Source organism: Stegodyphus dumicola, chromosome X2, assembly GCF_044657685.1.
Source record: "Stegodyphus dumicola isolate Sdum_Otavi_A_Nest chromosome X2, ASM4465768v1".
NCBI classification, from domain to species: domain Eukaryota; kingdom Metazoa; phylum Arthropoda; class Arachnida; order Araneae; family Eresidae; genus Stegodyphus; species Stegodyphus dumicola.
Window position 1 is genome coordinate 105,600,511 of NC_140781.1, and position 8,155 is coordinate 105,608,665.

The following is an 8,155-nucleotide window of genomic DNA, read 5'->3' on the forward strand; positions in this document are numbered from 1 at the left end:
CCCCTAATCTGAACAATTTTGGCATATTGTGAAGTTTTATGAACCAATTTGCGAAGATGTCTTTAAAATCGATAAAAAAATATTCATTTTGAAATAAAATCAGAGATGTTTTATTATTATCGAAGTAAAATTCTGCAGACTAACTTTCAACTTGGTTTTGAAAAGCACTCTGAAAGTTTCTTTAGGACTTGTTTTCGTTCTCTTGGCAAATACATGACAGAATTATTTTTTGAAAAAGCTGATGTCTTTTGCTTATAAGAATGACTGATGCAACTGTAACCATGTCGCTGTAAAGAGCACATATTTCCCAGTAGCTCTTTTAAGGAGCGGTTTAAAGGTTTAGTATTTGCGTTTCGGGGGACCTGTGTGATCACCGAGGCAAGCGGCAGTACGATCGCTGCGCTCCGTAAAAAAGTGAAAATATTTCCTTTCCTCTTGGTGATTATCAATTAAATTTCTTTGAAAAATGTTTATTTTTCCTCTACAAAACCTATATCATTCCAATGAATTTCGGCTCCGATGTTGACGAGAATAAAACAGCGAACAATGTAAGGATATACTTCAAAAGACTGGAATTTTAAGATAAGTACTTTTCTTTCATCTAAACTAAATCAAATTTCTATAAATAAGTGCCTTTAAATCAATAAATCTTAATTTTTCATCAGTTTAAAGCATTAAAAAATACTTGAAATTGCCATTGCTTGTGGCTTCCTTTGTGTATCAACTCGAAACAGACGCCAGCATTATCAGTTCACGTCTGTCAACACTTACAAAGCCCTTAAGGAATCTCGAGAGAGGGAAAATTTGGGGATGAGAGGGATAATTTGGGCATCGCGCTATTTCCCTCTCGGATCTTCTGGATTCTCTTTTCTTTCTAGATCGCTTGAATATAGTTTCGCCTATAAATAATATTATACCTCACCGATTTTTTCTCGTACTGTTCTTTGCTATCTGTTAAATGTCCATATGTAAGGGATGGTTTATTCTTCACCGCCTTAAATGAATTTTTAGAACTATGAGCTTATATAAATAACAGTGAGCCTCATTGTGTTATATTAACATTATTTAACTAGTAATAAATTATGATAGTAAAATAATTAATCTTGTAATAAATTATGATAGTTAAATTAATAAATACTGTTTAATTTGTGTTTTTAATACATATACTCAGTAATTTACACACACATATATATATATATATTATATATTTGGTGTGTGCGGTTGTGGTCTTGTATTGTATATGTTTCTATGTTGTTAGTCTGCTGCTGCTTTTTGAAAAATGTATGAAAATGTTGAGAATGAAAGTAGCATAAGTTACTTTGGTTAAATTAATATATACTTTTGTTTGATGACATATTACTTTATATTCCATGCGTACATATTACTTTATATTCCATGCTAAATACCTTGATACGAAGCATTTTAACACCGTCAATATTTGTTTTTTCCCCAGTAACACATCTATTCACCATTACCAAACACACTCACTACACAAACACACCTGTGAGACACTATTTATTGTAAATGAAGACAGTTTCTTCTCCTTTTATCTACACTCATGGACACAATCGTATTTTAGGATATTTTCTACTTCCTTTCCTTTTCTTTCTATAGGCCCTTTTTTTTTTTTTTTTTTTTTTTTTTCTTTTTCCCTCTATTATTTTTGGGCCATTTATTTTAAATTTTATTTTGTCCCATCTTTTCTTCCTGGCCTTTTGAACTCGTACAAGATGTACGAAGTTCCTTTTTACTCTCCTCAAATACGAAATTGCCCCTCTTTCTATATACCTTTCCTTCGCACCTATGCTTGATTTTTCGCCCATCAGTGCAGAAAGACTTAGCAGGTGCAAAACAAGACATCTGTCTACTTTGTCTGTCTGTAGCACTTTTAAAGTGTCCGTTTTTTTCTTTAATTGTGTCCATCTCCACTAGAAGATCAGACATTGCTTCTCTGTTATTTAACGATTCCTTCATCTAATCTTCAGTTAAAAGCTGTTTCTCGTAATGAGCGCTTTTATTATCAAGGGGTTTTATAAGCACCCAATTTTTCTTTTGTAATTTTCTGATTCATTGTTTGACTTCTTTATCTTCCATATGTGAAAATTCTTCGGAATGCTTTGCATTTGAGATTTGTAAGATTTTTTTTAACTTCATTTTCAGTCTATGGAAATTGCTTAAAGTAGCAGATAAATTCTTTCTGGTGTTGATGGATGAATGTCGAACCACGTATGAATGAAATTCTAGCAGTGGACAAATTAAATGGAATCCTGTAAGGTACTGCTATACGCGAAATCACGCTTTACAAGTCTGCGCTCAGCAAGTACCTGTTGTATTAGAAATGATAGGCTACGAAACGTGACTTGAAGAATCATATGAGGTATCTAGAATGCAGATTGGTAGTTTAGTCGTGATAAATAAACAGTCTATACAGATGACTGGAAATAATAAAAATTTAGATGGATTAACTATAAAGTATTTTACTCCTGGACCATTAGTCATAAACAGTACTTGTGTAAAAACACATTAAAGTATATGGATTCCCTGTTTAAGAAAGGAATTTCTTTCTGACAGTATGCAGTCTGTACCATACCTGGAATAGCGAGGTGTTGCATCTTCAGGGAAACAAAATCTTTTATTCTGTAATTTTTACTGAAAATGTATGTTTAAATTTTGTTACCTAGATAACAAAATTAGATAACCCTATTTTTAACTCTTCTTTTTGTATGAAAATGAAACCAAATACAGACAAAGAAATAAAATTGGATTCCTTCCCTTAGTGCAGTTATGTGCAACTTTAACTTAAAGGGAGCCAATTTTGATTTTATAAAATTTTGGCAAGCACAAGTATATAGTGCAGTTTTAATATTTCAGTTATAAATACATTACACAAAGTATAAAAATGTGTGGTATAATATGTTAAAGAAAAGGTATACTCTTTGTATTATTTACAAAAAATTCAGCAAGATGAAAGTTAAATACAGGGAAATCGTATTTTAATGTGAAATTTAACACTGCATTTGTTCTGCGAGTTTTTTTTTTGCCTCTGATACATGCGATGTTATGGCTAAATCCTTGCAGTCGTTGGGATGTTGATTTGTTATCCTGTATCTAAACATTGATTTTAACAAGTTCATTCTTGAAAATCCTCTTTCACATTTTTAAGTAGATTGGAAGCAGGAATTTATCTTTTTAAAATTTTAACTGTTCATGATGTTTCTGTTCTAGGACTATTCAAATGGCTTTTTGTGATATTGTTGATCTTAATTAGGATGAAAATCAGTTATTTCCATTTCTAGATCAATAGAATTGTTATTTAACATATTTGCAATCTTTTACCATTTTTCTTAAATACTAGTATTATGTAATGGGTTTGAAGTGAATGAAGTAGTTAGCCTAATTTTAAATACACTCAAAACATCTAATTTAGAAACTAATTTAAGCTTGATGAGATTTTCCAAATGATTCTTTCAGTTTTTTTATATTTCACCCCTTAGTTCTCCAGATTTTCAAAGGGGCAAAACGTACATTACATTATGGTAAAAATGTATATTCCTCATATTTGTGTAATATTTTCACAAAATTAATTTTGATTAAAAATGAATTTATAATACCCTTTAATTCAAAGACTCTAGTTTAGTTCTCTAGCCCCCTCCCTCAAATTTAAGATTTAGTTACTATGTCTGTAAGAATGGCTAAATCATAGAACCAGGTATCTATAATAATAAAAGCAAGTGTAATGTGTCTGTCTGTCTGACCGAGCTCTCCAGCCAAATCTATCGCACGCAGGGACCTGGAATTTTTTATACGGAAGCACAAAGGGGCTGGCCACCAGACCTCGAAGCCCGATTTTCGATTTCTCACTGATATTATTATTTGTTTTCAAATAACGTTCGATTGTAACAATTGATTTCTTTATTCTAGCGTTAGTTTGCTGTTTTGACGATACATTAAATCGATTAATTACAATTCATTTCTTTTTTGTAGCTTATTATTTATAATTAATTAAGCACGGTTTTTTTGACTCACTGATATTATTATTTGTTTTCAAATAACGTTCGATTGTAACAATTGATTTCTTTATTCTAGCGTTAGTTTGCTGTTTTGACGATACATTAAATCGATTAATTACAATTCATTTCTTTTTTGTAGCTTGTGGGGGGGGGAAGAGAGAGAGACAGTCTACATGTCCTACACTACTATTCCTGCGCTATTCACTTATCTGCATTTTCTAAATGCACGGGCAACGCCGGGCGGGTACAGCTAGTGTTCAATAATTTCTTCATAAGTTTTGTTTCAGGATTTTTAAAATTCTTCTATGAAACTTTTGTAACAGAAGCTGGGATGGAACCCGGGCAGCCAGACAGAATGTCCCTTCCCTGAGTGAAAAGTTCTATCATTTCTTTGAAAGTGACCTGATAATATTTCAGAATAAACCCTCATAACACTAATAAATGTATATAGATTTTTTAATGTTTATTTAATGTGTGTTTGGTTCTTAAAATATTTTGAGCTATTATATTACTAATTCTGTATGTGAATTAACACAGTTTAATATAGAACACCTGCTTCAAGGCTAAAGGTAAAGTATTTGAATAATGTTTTACCTTTCGTCTGTTTTCAGACGCAGGTTCTATTCTACAATTTACGGAATTTCTGGGTATTGGACATCTCACATAGGTGACAAAATTTCATTCCTATGTGTAGGTTTCATAGTACAATAGGTTGAGCATCCCTACATTAGTATTTGACTTTGATTCCTTCAAAAGAAAAAGGAGTATCTTAGTTTTCTTGAATTTTTGGTCAAAATTTTAGTATGTAGGTAATTGCAATAGCTCTTCCACGAAATTGCATTTAAATTTTTTGTAACATTTCAAAATGCTGTATCATTCAATGGCATTTGATGTGTTTTAGCTTGCTATATTAAAGCTGGGCTCGAACCCGGGCAGCTATACAATATGTTCTTTCCCTGAGTGAAATATTTCTATAATTACATTAAAGTCACCTGGTAATATTTCAAGATAATTTCTGGTATATCGGACTAAGCTGTCCTCTCTCATGGATGAGAGTACCTGCATTGCAGTCATGCTTTTAGTAACAATGTGCGCTCTTGGAATGCAGAACATGATATCGTAAAAGAAAAAGAACGGATGAATAATGCAGAGCAAAAAGACATCTGTGGCTGGTAATTCTTGTTTTATATCAACTTTATTTCCACTAGAAATACTTGAATGTTATAATTTGTCCATCCCTTTTCACATGTTGCTTTATATTGGAGCTTTACTAGTTATTTATTTTACATGAACGTGTCACAATATGTTTTAATGTTTAGGGTAGCATTTGTTCATTAATTTCGTAGGTTTTGAATTTCATATTGAAGTGTCTGAATTGGTGCTTTCTCTATATTGTATTGTAATATTCGAAGTGAGGTTGAACTGTTAATCACACTATAATTATCAGAAGTCTGAGATTTGTTAGAGTTCTGTTGCTTCGTAGTGGTTTCAAAAGTACTGCTGTGGTGCTTTTAATTTACTTTCTACAGCATTCAGTACGTGAAACCGTCAATAATAATATAATAATAATAATAATAATGGTATCACACAACTAAAAGTATATACTACTTCGTAAATTTCGATAAATTAATTACTGAAAATATTAAGCATATCAATGGCAGCGTTGGACCTAATAGTTTTAAGTTGCATTTGAACATTTGAAAGAACGCGAATTACATTGCTATTTTCACCACACAAACGAATGGAATATTTCAGAAAAGAATTCTCCCCCGTTATTGCAATATTTCAATAATTTTCGCAAATTAAAAAATTTATTTAATACGTTTTAATAATAAATGAAGCGATTTTCACTCATATAATCCCTTTGTACATTACTATCTTTCATTTCAGAACCACTGCATAACTTTTCTAAGACATAAATAGCTTCCGTTAATATATGTTCCCATACGTTATATTTATTTTTTTATATTTTTGTCTTTAATAAATTAATGATAGATAGATTTAAAAAAAATTGATACTGCTTAATTTATAAGCAGCGTAAAAACTGGAAATCTGAGGTCATTATTCTGAGACATTAATAGTTTTTCAAGATGCAAATAAAGCAGAAAACAATAATCATAAATATTAATGCTCCTAAAATATATCAGCATTTCCTATCTGATTTTTGCTTTTTGATCCACCACAAACCTATTTTCATTAAATGAAGTTTTGCGTATTTCTCTGCAAAGTACGCGAAACTTGTTTCATACAACTTTATTTTAACTAATTATGAAGAAACGTTATACTTGTTTAGGAAAGTATAAAACAAGTATTTATGTGTACTACTTTTAAAATCCATGTGACAGAGTGTGAGTTCTCATCTTGAAATATACGTTGTGTCGATGAGCTTAACTACAAATTATTAAACATTTCTGGCAAAATGCCAAAAATTAAAAACAAACACGTCCTGCGCTGTATCTGCAGGATCTATCAATCAATCAATCGAAAATCGATCGACTTGAATGGAGCTCACCAACATGTAAAAAGCGTTTCTATTAATATGCAAGATATGAGAAAGAAGTTTGAAGACATTATGAAAGAAGCAGAGTTTTGAATATACAATTTTTGTATATTCACAAAAATACAAATACATTTATATACAAATTTTTGTATATAAAATAAATGGGACATAGAAATTAAATTTGAAAAATAGAAGAAAATAAAGACAAGAAAATATTGATGAGTTATGTGAGGATAACAGGCTTGAAAATTCCGAAATGTCTTTTAAAGTAACAGTTTTTTATGCTGCTCTCGACATTTTAAATACTCAGTTAAAATACAGAATGACTGGAATAACAAAAATCGCAATGATGTTTTCATTTTTGGAACTTAAATTTCCGTATTTGTCATTGTTAACAAATACGGAAATTATTAATAATGTTTCAAAAATACAGAAAAAATATAAATAAGACTTTGCTAATGTACTGGAAGTACAACTTTTATTATTTATAAATACTTTCAGAACAGATATCCAAAATTTGAAATCCGTTAAGGATTTAGCTAAATTAGCAATGGTAAAATACTATGACATGACAAGCAGTTAATCGGGAGTGCAATTAACTTATATTGTATTTATCATTCATTATCTGTAAACAAAGCCACGAGAGAGAGGTCATTTTCAATAATAAAAACATATTTAAGAAACACTATGATACAAGATCGGTTGTTAAACCTATCTCTATTGAGCGTTGAAGTTGAAATGGCTGTGAAAATGGACGTCCAGGTATTGATAAATAATTTTGCGGAATTGAAGGTTAGGAGACGCAAATTTTAATAAAAAAGATTTTTGTCTTTATGATGAATTTCGGTCACCAGTGTTATAATTACACTTATTGAGGGGGGATTAGAGAAGAACAGCAGTACGAGCTGAGGGAAAATTAAAAAGAAACAGGAAAAATCTTTAGCATTCATGGATTTTTATAAAAATGATGTATTCAAGTAGTTTAGTGTACCAAAAGGATTTTTAAAAGGACAGCAAAAATATTACATATTTTCTACTAAAATTGTATATTCAAATAGTTTTCTTTATGAAGTTTATGATAAATATGTTTTATATTTAACAAATGTATCATTTACATCATAAAAGTTCTTATTTATTACTTGTATATTATTGCATAAATTATGTTTGTAAGTTGAGTAAATCACAGAGTACTATCTATTGATGTAATATTTTTTCTGTACGTTTATCAATTATCTTGTCTGTCAATATCAATTACCTATCACTCATACGCACGCACACAAAAAGTCTTAAATTACAGAATTAAAATCATCTGACGTCAAATACCCAGACTAAAGCAAATTTGCATTTCACCAGTTAGCAAAGGGCAAATATTTTCCTTTTTATTCTTTCTTCATATTACATAACTTTCAAATGGTTCCCTAAGAACGTGCTTTTATTTTTTAACAATTAATCCAGATGTGATAAAAACCATGAAAACATAGGCTCCAGGAATCCTTGATTTTTTTTTTTTTTTTTTTTTTTTACTTTTCACGTTTTTTTCTTTATTTTAATTTTTATTTTTAAGCACATTAAATTTATTGGTTTAGGGACCCAGGAAATTATTTTGCATACGGGACCAAGAATTCTAGTTACACCACTGTCTATA